Raw genomic sequence first — 12,222 nt, forward strand, 5'->3', positions numbered from 1 at the left:
GCCACGTCGTGATTGGTGGTGTTTTGTACATTTGCAATATGATTCCATTTGCCCTCTTGTGGGATTTACCAGGACAGCGGAAAAATGACCAAAATTTGAAAATGTTATAAAACGGAAACCGAGAGATTGATGACTTCCTGGAAGATCCGGACCTGCTGCACGGCCCGACGCCGTCCGCTAATTTTAGAAATGTTCGCGGACGTCTAGTAAGGGACTGAACATTTGCAATGTGGACTTTCTCACTAACCATATGGAACATGTCAAAATGTTCCCTTCAGGTATGTTAGTGAATGGTATGTACAGGACTGTATGTTAGTGAATGGTATATACTGGACTGTATGTTAGTGAATGGTATGTACAGGACTGTATGTTAGTGAATGGTATTTACAGGACTGTATGTTAGTGAATGGTATGGTCAGGTCTGTATGTTAGTGAATGGTATGTACAGGACTGTATGTTAGTGAATGGTATGTACAGGACTGTATGTTAGTGAATGGTATATACAGGACTGTATGTTAGTGAATGGTATATACTGGACTGTATGTTAGTGAATGGTATATACTGGACTGTATGTTAGTGAATGGTATGTTAGTGAATGGTATGTACAGGACTATGTTAGTGAATGGTATGGTCAGGTCTGTATGTTAGTGAAAGGTATGTTAGTGAATGGTATGTACAGGACTGTATGTTAGTGAATGGTATGGTCAGGTCTGTATGTTAGTGAATGGTATGGTCAGGTCTGTATGTTAGTGAATGGTATATACAGGACTGTATGTTAGTGAATGGTATATACAGGACTGTATGTTAGTGAATGGTATATACAGGACTGTATGTTAGTGAATGGTATGGTCAGGTCTGTATGTTAGTGAATGGTATATACAGGACTGTATGTTAGTGAATGGTATGTACAGGACTGTATGTTAGTGAATGGTATGGTCAGGACTGTATGTTAGTGAATGGTATATACAGGACTGTATGTTAGTGAATGGTATGTACAGGACTGTATGTTAGTGAATGGTATGTACAGGACTGTATGTTAGTGAATGGTATGGTCAGGTCTGTATGTTAGTGAATGGTATGTACAGGACTGTATGTTAGTGAATGGTATGGTCAGGTCTGTATGTTAGTGAATGGTATTTACAGGACTGTATGTTAGTGAATGGTATGGTCAGGTCTGTATGTTAGTGAATGGTATGTACAGGACTGTATGTTAGTGAATGGTATGTACAGGACTGTATGTTAGTGAAAGGTATATACAGGACTGTATTCTGTTTGTTTGTGGATCGTCTTCCCAGTCAGTATTCTGTAATTGCCAGCTGTGTTGTCGGTTAAACTTCCTGAAATGAAGTGCATTCATAGTACCTTGTGAGTTATGCACATGGCATTTTAATACCTGACATAGGTGCTTATAGCTGTTCACAAGCATCAATAATGCATTTGTAACGGATGTGAAATGGCTAGCTAGTTAGCGGTGTTCGCGCTAAATAGCGTTTCAATCGGTGACGCGCCCGGGTATAGGCGAGGGGACGGTCTAAAGTTATACTGTTACATTGATGCTGTTGACCCGGATCACTGGTTGCTGCGGAAAAGGAGGAGGTAAAAAGGGGGGTGAGTGTAACGGATGTGAAACGGCTAGCTTAGTTAGCGGTGTTCGCGCTAAATAGTGTTTCAATCGGTGACGTCACTTGCTCTGAGACCTTGAAGTAGTAGTTCCCCTTGCTCTGCAAGGGCCGCGGCTTTTGTGGAGCGATGGGTAACGATGCTTCGTGGGTGACTGTTGTTGATGTGTGCAGAGGGTCCCTGGTTCTCGTCCGGGTATGGGCGAGGGGACGGTCTAAAGTTATACTGTTACACATTATTAAGAGGGTGTTCAGATGAAGTGTCTATGTCTAAGGCAGCGTGGTTTCCTAAAGTGGTAGAAATATAGTCAATCATGCAACTCCATGATAGGAGGGTAGCTCTCCAGGAACAGGGTATGAATGAAAACCTCCAGGAGGGTATCTCTCCTACCCTGTTCCTGGAGAGCTACCCTCCTATCATGGAGTTGCATGATTGACTATACAGTGCCTTGCGAAAGTATTCGGCCCCCTTGAACTTTGCGACCTTTTCCCACATTTCAGGCTTCAAACATAAAGATATAAAACTGTATTTTTTTGTGAAGAATCAACAACAAGTGGGACACAATCAAGAAGTGGAACAACATTTATTGGATATTTCAAACTTTTTTAACAAATCAAAAACTGAAAAATTGGGCATGCAAAATTATTCAGCCCCCTTAAGTTAATACTTTGTAGCGCCACCTTTTGCTGCGATTACAGCTGTAAGTCGCTTGGGGTATGTCTCTATCAGTTTTGCACATCGAGAGACTGAAATTTTTTCCCATTCCTCCTTGCAAAACAGCTCGAGCTCAGTGAGGTTGGATGGAGAGCATTTGTGAACAGCAGTTTTCAGTTCTTTCCTCAGATTCTCGACTGGATTCAGGTCTGGACTTTGACTTGGCCATTCTAACACCTGGATATGTTTATTTTTGAACCATTCCATTGTAGATTTTGCTTTATGTTTTGGATCATTGTCTTGTTGGAAGACAAATCTCCGTCCCAGTCTCAGGTCTTTTGCAGACTTTTCTTCCAGAATGGTCCTGTATTTGGCTCCATCCATCTTCCCATCAATTTTAACCATCTTCCCTGTCCCTGCTGAAGAAAAGCAGGCCCAAACCATGATGCTGCCACCACCATGTTTGACAGTGGGGATGGTGTGTTCAGGGTGATGAGCTGTGTTGCTTTTACGCCAAACATAACGTTTTGCATTGTTGCCAAAAAGTTCAATTTTGGTTTCATCTGACCATGTTTGGTGTGTCTCCCAGGTGGCTTGTGGCAAACTTTAAACAACACTTTTTATGGATATCTTTAAGAAATGGCTTTCTTCTTGCCACTCTTCCATAAAGGCCAGATTTGTGCAATATACGACTGATTGTTGTCCTATGGACAGAGTCTCCCACCTCAGCTGTAGATCTCTGCAGTTCATCCAGAGTGATCATGGGCCTCTTGGCTGTATCTCTGATCAGTCTTCTCCTTGTATGAGCTGAACGTTTAGAGGGACGGCCAGGTCTTGGTAGATTTGCAGTGGTCTGATACTCCTTCTATTTCAATATTATCGCTTGCACAGTGCTCCTTGGGATGTTTAAAGCTTGGGAAATCTTTTTGTATCCAAATCCGGCTTTAAACTTCTTCACAACAGTATCTCGGACCTGCCTGGTGTGTTCCTTGTTCTTCATGATGCTCTCTGCGCTTTTAACGGACCTCTGAGACTATCACAGTGCAGGTGCATTTATACGGAGACTTGATTACACACAGGTGGATTGTATTTATCATCATTAGTCATTTAGGTCAACATTGGATCATTCAGAGATTCTCACTGAACTTCTGGAGAGAGTTTGCTGCACTGAAAGTAAAGGGGCTGAATAATTTTGCACGCCCAATTTTTCAGTTTTTGATTTGTTAAAAAAAGTTTGAAATATCCAATAAATGTTGTTCCACTTCATGATTGTGTCCCACTTGTTGTTGATTCTTCACAAAAAAATACAGTTTTATATCTTTATGTTTGAAGCCTGAAATGTGGCAAAAGGTCGCAAAGTTCAAGGGGGCCGAATACTTTCGCAAGGCACTGTATTTCTACCACTTTGGGAAACCACGCCGCTACTTTTGGCTGTAGTGCTGCATTCAAACTCTTTTCTGATCTGTTGAGTAGCTTGCTGTTTAAACATTTTAGACTTTTGTAAACAAAGTTGATTATTGTATGCCACAGCTCAGACAGAAACGAACACACTCTGTCCTGATGGAATGTTTTTAAGTTCATATTCTATTTTAACGCATAATTCGACATTAAAATGTATCATTTGCCTTGCATCGCTGCAGTGTATTGTGCCGGGCGATGTTAATATTTTGTAGCTAAATCTGGGAATGTTACCAGAAATATTGGAACCCTTTGCTCACTTTCCAGTTAACCAGACCCAGATTTAGTCAAATATTGGCGTGGAGAAATTTTTCTTGCATAATACTATAATAATAGCACCCAATTAATGTGCCACGGCCATGCTCAGAACAGTGTGTGTTTGGTTCATGTTTTGGATTGATTTGGTGGGACTGGGATGCTGTACAGCACAGGAGGTTGGTGGCACCTTCATTTGGGAGGATGGGCTCGTGGTAATGACTGGAGTGGAATGTGGTGTAATGTGTTGTATTGTAGGTGACATAGTGGTGTAATAATGTGTTGTAGTGGTGTAATAATGTGATGTATTGTAGGTGATGTAGTGGCGTAATAATGTGATGTAGTGGTGTAATAATGTGATGTATTGGTGTAATAATGTGATGTAGTGGTGTAATAATGTAATGTAGTGGTGTAATAATGTGATGTAGTGGTGTAATAATGTGATGTAGTGGTGTAATAATGTGTTGTATTGTTGGTGATGTAGTGGCGTAATAATGTGTTGTATTGTAGGTGATGTAGTGGTGTAATAATGTGATATAGTGGTGTAATAATGTGATGTAGTGGTGTAATAATGTGATGTATTGTAGGTGATGTAGTGGCGTAATAATGTGATGTAGTGGTGTAATAATGTGATGTATTGGTGTAATAATGTGATGTAGTGGTGTAATAATGTAATGTAGTGGTGTAATAATGTGATGTAGTGGTGTAATAATGTGATGTAGTGGTGTAATAATGTGTTGTATTGTTGGTGATGTAGTGGCGTAATAATGTGTTGTATTGTAGGTGATGTAGTGGTGTAATAATGTGATATAGTGGTGTAATAATGTGATGTAGTGGTGTAATAATGTGTTGTATTGTAGATATGTAATGGTGTAATAATGTGTTGTATTGTAGGTGATGTAGTGGCGTAATAATGTGTTGTATTGTAGGTGATGTAGTGGTGTAATAATGTGTTGTATTGTAGGTGATGTAGTGGTGTAATAATGTGATGTAGTTGTGTTGTATTGTAGGTGTTGTAGTGGTGTAATAATGTGATGTAGTTGTGTAATAATGTGTTGTATTGTAGGGGATGTAGTGGCGTAATAATGTGATGTAGTTGTGTAATGTGTTGTATTGTAGGTGATGTAGTGGCGTAATAATGTGTTGTATTGTAGGTGATGTAGTGGCGTAATAATGTGATGTAGTGGCGTAATAATGTGATGTAGTGGCGTAATAATGTGATGTAGTGGTGTAATAATGTGATGTAGTGGTGTAATAATGTGATGTAGTGGTGTAATAATGTGATGTAGTGGTGTAAAAATGTGATGTAGTGGCGTAATAATGTGATGTAGTGGTGTAATAATGTGATGTAGTGGTGTAATGTTTTGTATTGTAGGTGATGTAGTGGCGTAATAATGTGATGTAGTTGTGTAATGTGTTGTATTGTAGGTGATGTAGTGGCGTAATAATGTGTTGTATTGTAGGTGATGTAGTGGGGTAATAATGTGATGTAGTGGTGTAATGTGTTGTATTGTAGGTGATGTAGTGGCGTAATAATGTGATGTAGTGGTGTAATAATGTGATGTAGTTCGGTAATGTGTTGTATTGTAGGTGATGTAGTGGCGTAATAATGTGTTGTATTGTAGGTGATGTAGTGGTGTAATGTGTTGTATTTCCTATGTGATGTAGTGGTGTAATAATGTGATGTAGTTGTGTAATGTGTTGTATTGTCGGTGATGTAGTGGTGTAATAATGTGTTGTATTGTAGGTGATGTAGTGGCGTAATAATGTGTTGTATTGTAGGTGATGTAGTGGTGTAATAATGTGTTGTATTGTAGGTGATGTAGTGCCGTAATAATGTGATGTAGTGGTGTAATGTGTTGTATTGTAGGTGATGTAGTGGTGTAAAAATGTGTTGTAGTGGTGTAATAATGTGTTGTATTGTTGGTGATGTAGTGGCGTATAATGTGTTGTATTGTGGGTGATGTAGTTGTGTAATAATGTGTTGTATTGTTGGTGATGTAGTGGTGTAATAATGTGTTGTATTGTGGGTGATGTAGTGGTGTAATAATGTGTTGTATTGTAGGTGATGTAGTGGTGTAATAATGTGATGTAGTTGTGTTGTATTGTAGGTGTTGTAGTGGTGTAATAATGTGATGTAGTGGTGTAATAATGTGTTGTATTGTGGGTGATGTAGTGGTGTAATAATGTGTTGTATTGTTGGTGATGTAGTGGTGTAATAATGTGCTGTAGGATGTATTGTTTAATTTGTTGTGATATTCTGTAACTGTGTTCATCAGGATGAGCAGCAGCTAATGGGAATCTTTAATACATTCAAATGTGTGACTGTGAAGTCTGTAAGCCACCGGAGAAGAAACTGTTTAAGGTCAAAGTTCAAATCCCATGATGCTCTTCTTCCGGCCCCAGATAACGTTTTCATCTCCGGTGGCTGTGTCATCTAAGCAGCAGCTTTTACATGGTGTCACAGACCTGCCTGCTTAAGGCTCAGAACACACTTAGTCAAAGGTCAGGAATTAACAGTGACCCATTAAGCCATGCAGAGAAATTCTCGAGCACCATGCCAGCTTTCCATGTCAAATTTGCCCTCATTCAGTGCTGTATGGGCCTGCCAGACAAAAATGCATCCAGTTACACGTTTTTTTGATGTTGTGGCTATTGTAATCGACTCAAGTGGGCTCAGACACTGAAAACGGTATGTTTTTCCAGGCAAAGGTTCCTCTCTGGATTGTATATATACAGCTCTTGCGAATAATTTTAGGGGATGTGACAAATGTGAAAAAGTCCTTAAGGTTTAACCAGATTTTTTTCTTCTCTCTCATTTAATCATTTGTAATAAAATCATAGGATAACGTGAATTCAAAATTCAGATATGATCGCCTATGACCACTAGGGGGCAATTCATTTCAATGTAACGTTGTCTCGACCACTTACCAGCTAGACGGCGCTCACCTTACTGCTGTCCCCGACCCACTCAGCAACAATGGTATTAACGCCGATTTAGGTTCTCTGTTGTCTTCCTTTCCTCCATGTTCTCAGTGGTCAGTACTTCTCATCAAGGTATCAAGGTCGTTGCAGTGATATATGACAGCGTGTTCATAGAAGTCCAACAATCTGTTGTTAACGCACTTTGTACTTGCAGAGCAATCATTGTACAATTTCTCCATCTGGGCCATCACAGTCTTGTAGTCTGGTTCTAGATATGCCATCAGGGTATTGAGCCGACGTCTATCCGCATAACAACTGCAATCAGCTTACCGGGCAAGTCAGTTAACAACAAATTCTTGTTTACAATGACGGCCTTGGAACAGTGGGTTGCCTTGTTCAGGGGCAGAACGACACATTTTTACGTTGTCAGCTCGGGGATTCGATCTTGCAAACTTTCGGTTACTAATCCAACGCTCTAACCACTAGGCTACCCTGCCGCCCCAACGCTCTAACCACTAGGCTACCCTGCCACCCCAACGCTCTAACCACTAGGCTGCCCTGCCGCCCCAACGCTCTAACCACTAGGCTACCCTGCCGCCCCAACGCTCTAACCACCAGGCTACCCTGCCACCCCAACGCTCTAACCGCCAGGCTACCCTGCCACCCCAACACTCTAACCACTAGGCTACCCTGCCACCCCAACGCTCTAACCACCAGGCTACCCTGCCACCCCAACCCTCTAACCAGCAGGCTACCCTGCCGCCCCAACGCTCTAACCACCAGGCTACCCTGCCGCCCCAACGCTCTATCCACCAGGCTACCCTGCCGCCCCTACACTCTAACCACCAGGCTACCCTGCCGCCCCAACGCTCTAACCACCAGGCTACCCTGCCACCCCAACGCTCTAACCACCAGGCTACCCTGCCGCCCCAACGCTCTAACCACTAGGCTACCCTGCCGCCCCAACGCTCTAACCACCAGGCTACCTGCCACCCCAACACTCTAACCACCAGGCTACCCTGCCACCCCTACACTCTAACCACTAGGCTACCCTGCCACCCCTACACTCTAACCACCAGGCTACCCTGCCACCCCAATGCTCTAACCACCAGGCTACCCTGCCGCCCCAACGCTCTAACCACTAGGCTACCCTGCCGCCCCAATGCTCTAACCACTAGGCTACCCTGCCACCCCTACACTCTAACCACCAGGCCAACCTGCCGCCCCAACGCTCTAACCACCAGGCTACCTGCCGCCCCAACCCTCTAACCACCAGGCTACCCTGCCGCCCCAACCCTCTAACCACCAGGCTACCCTGCCGCCCCAACCCTCTAACCACCAGGCTACCCTGCCGCCCCAACCCAACTATAGATGGACTATTGGTGGGCTATAGATGGACTATTGGTGGGCTATAGATGGACTATTGGTGGGCTATAGGTGGTCTATTGGTGGGCTATTGTTTGACTATTTGTAGACAGACTACAATATGAGCCAAAGCTATAATATAAGTGATAAACTACAATGTACAGGAACATTTGTCGGTCACTATAAAGACATAGAACACACACAATAACATTTGGTTTTCATTATTAATTTAATATTTTGGTTGGAAGTGAACACTTGCTAATACATACCATTGCACATTTCATATTTATATTGTAGATCACAGCAGATCAAATGCACGTTTTTTGATGACAGTCTGGTCTTGTGATTTGTGCATATTTGAGGTACACTAATATTTTGGTCAAGTTTACATAACTTAAATTGTAAATCTGAAGTTATCAAATGGGATAATAACCTCCGTTGTAAAATACACCGTTTATGGACTGTAGTCGCCATAGAAATAGAATCAATTAGAATATGTTTCATGCATGCCACATTCATACACATTGACAGATGATCAATAATACTAAATTATAATATTCTCTGTGAAGCACTTCATTCAACTAGACTCATAACATTTGAAAAATAAAGAATACATTTCCAAAACCACTAAAGGCTATATTATGAAAATGTCCTGTACAAAGAGTTGGTCTCTTTACCAGGGTTGGGTTCGATTCCATTTCAATTCAGAAAGTAAACCAAATTACGATTACAATTCAAAATTTTACTAATTGTAAAGCATTGAAGAGTATTGAAATTGGAATATAAATGTGAATGTACAATCTCTGAATGGACTGGAATTGAATCGACCCGGCTCTCTTACTGCCCCAACGAGTGTCTCGAAACCAGTTCCATGCCATGATTCTGATTTTGGAGATGCACAAGTCTGTAACTTCTCAGTCACTGCATATGGAAAGCTGTATCCAATGCATAAACTGGATATGAACATATTGACATTTGACACATATTTAGAGGTGCATTTTTACTCAATAAGAAGGTACATAATATGCGGTTGATAATGTACATATGATGTATAAATACGAACAGTCAAAAAGTATCAAACTATCTACTGTTTTATGTATTGTTTTTTTGAAACCAAAAAGAACATCTCTGTGTTAACTGTAAGGGCTCACACACACTGGCAACACATCCCACACAGAGCTAACGGAGGAATGCCACGTTTTGTATAACTTCACGCACCCTGGTACGCCTTCACCTCTACCACTCCGACGCACCTTCCCTATTGAAACACGTTGAGTTGGCTTCGTCCTTTTACTCTGCATTGCCCAGTGTGAAAGGTTCCTAAAGTCTCTGGGTAAATACATTGTGTCGTGTGCCTATTTGGTCTACTTGTCGGCCACCACCTCAGATATATCCTCGGGCCGGACCGACTTCACTGTTGACTCCATGTCGGTGATCCTCTGTTTAATCTTGCCCTGGCCGGATGTGAACTCAGCCATGATCTTGGCCAACTTGGACGTCATGATTTCCATATTACTCTCCAGCCTGAGGATCTTCTCCTCCATGTCCTTGGGGTCGGCACCTGCATTAGCGATTTCCTCATCGATCATGTTGTCCTTCATCAGCGTAGCCTTTCCCTTCTCTTCCAGGATCTTCTTGGCTTCGGGATACTCGGTGAGAGCCTCCATGAGATCATCTTTCGACAGAGCGAAGAGGTCAGAGTAACCCACGCTCCTGATGTTGGCCGTTCTCCTGTTACCAGCTTTGGAACCCTTGATGCCTAGGATACTGATATCTCCAAAGTACGCTCCGTCGCTGAGCACACACCACTGTGTCACCCCGTCTTCCGCAACCACAGCCAGCTTCCCTTCCTTAATGATGTACATCTCTCTGCCGATGTCTCCCTTCTTACAGATGTAATCTCCTGGGGAGAACACCTGAGGCTGCAGCTTCATCACCAACTCAATAAGCAGCCCAGCCTCGCATTCCTGGAAGATTTTCACTTTCTTCAGGGTATCCAGATGGACGTCGATGGCAATCTCGGCCTTCAGCTTGTCCGGCAGGTTCTTCAGCACCTCCTTCTCATCGCAGGTCTTCTTCTCCGTCCAGAGGTAGTCAAACCACTTGATGACCCTGGCCTCCAGATCCTTGGAGACCTTACGGAACTGCATGTATTGCTTGATGGAGTCGATCTTAGCCTGGAAGTCCGCACGGTTTTTGTTCATGTTGGAGATCATGGCGCCAACATTACCGACAATGGTGGCGAAAATCAGCACGCCGATGAGGAAGTCGGCGACCACGAAGAGGTACTCAAAGTCCCTGACGGGGGGCGGGGTTTCTCCGATGGTGGTCAGGGTCAGGGTCGACCAATAGAGACAGTAGATGTACTTCCTGGAAAGGCGGCCGTGCTCAGGGTGACTGATGTTTGGGTACACCCAGGTGTCGGACCCGAACCCGATGATCTTGGAGATGGCGAAGAAGATGCAGGCATTCCAGTGGATGATGATCAGGATGTAAAGTACCAGGTTGCTGATTCGGAAAACGTTGGGGAAGCTGGTTCTGGTTTCAGTGCGGTCAAAGTACTCAAAGAGGCGGTTCATCTTTGCGAGTCGGTTCAGTCTGAGCTCGGGGTTGTTGATGCCCACTTTCAGAAAAAGCAGGTCTGTGGGTATCATTGAAATGACGTCCCATTTGAACTGTGCCGTTTGTCTGTATTTGTCTAGAAGCTTTTGTTTGTCTTTCACAAGCAGCCCCTGTTCCAAATAACCTTTTAAGATAATGAAGAGAAAATGTAATTAGTGAAAATCAAAAACAAGAGTAAATTAATTTTGACTGCATGAAAGTGTCTACTGCCTCTCTTGCTTGACAAATCACAAATGATCAAAGACACCCCTACTAACGTTGATCAAATCCCCACCGGTCTTCCCAGCCCCACCGGTCTTCCCAGCCCCACCGGTCTTCCCAGCCCCACTGGTCTTCCCAGCCCCACTGGTCTTCCCACCCCAGCCCCACCGGTCTTCCCACCCCAGCCCCACCGGTCTTCCCATCCCAGCCCCACCGGTCTTCCCATCCCAGCCCCACTGGTCTTCCCACCCCAGCCCCAACGGTCTTCCCACCCCAGCCCCAACGGTCTTCCCATCCCAGCCCCACCGGTCTTCACATCCCAGCCCCACCGGTCTTCCCACCCCAGCCCCACCGGTCTTCCCATCTCAGCCCCACCGGTCTTCACATCCCAGCCCCACTGGTCTTCACATCCCAGCCCCGCCGGTCTTCACATCCCAGCCCCACCGGTCTTCACATCCCAGCCCCACCGGTCTTCACATCCCAGCCACACCAGTCTTCACATCCCAGCCCCACCCGTCTTCCCACCCCAGCCCCACCCCAGCCCCACCCGTCTTCCCACCCCAGCCCCACCCGTCTTCCCACCCCAGCCCCACCCGTCTTCCCATCCCAGCCCCACCCGTCTTCCCACCCCAGCCCCACCCGTCTTCCCACCCCAGCCCCACCCGTCTTCCCATCCCAGCCCCCGCCGGTCTTCCCACCCCAGCCCCATCGGTCTTCACATCCCAGCCCCACCGGCCTTCCCAGCCCAGCCCCACCGGCATTCCCAGCCCAGCCCCACCGGTCTTCCCAGCCCAGCCCCACTGTTCTTCACATCCCAGCCCCACTGGTCTTCACATCCCAGCCCCACTGGTCTTCACATCCCAGCCCCACTGGTCTTCACATCCCAGCCCCACTGGTCTTCCCACCCCAGCCCCACCGGTCTTCCCATCCCAGCCCCACCGGTCTTCCCACCCCAGCCCCACCGGTCTTCCCACCCCAGCCCCACCGGTCTTCCCAGCCCCCCCGGTCTTCCCACCCCAGCCCCACTGGTCTTCACATCCCAGCCCCACTGGTCTTCACATCCCAGCCCCACTGGTCTTCCCACCCCAGCCCCACCGGTCTTCCCATCCCAGCCCCACCGGT

At 45.0% G+C, this 12,222-nt stretch overlaps 1 pseudogene; it reads right to left on the minus strand.

Moving 5' to 3' along the window:
- Positions 1 to 8,693: 8,693 nt before the first annotated feature.
- LOC139414628 (cyclic nucleotide-gated channel cone photoreceptor subunit alpha-like) overlaps positions 8,694 to 12,222 on the minus strand; it is a 63,937-nt pseudogene continuing 60,408 nt past the window's right edge.

Source organism: Oncorhynchus clarkii, chromosome 1 (genome assembly GCF_045791955.1).
Source record: "Oncorhynchus clarkii lewisi isolate Uvic-CL-2024 chromosome 1, UVic_Ocla_1.0, whole genome shotgun sequence".
Classification (NCBI taxonomy): domain Eukaryota; kingdom Metazoa; phylum Chordata; class Actinopteri; order Salmoniformes; family Salmonidae; genus Oncorhynchus; species Oncorhynchus clarkii.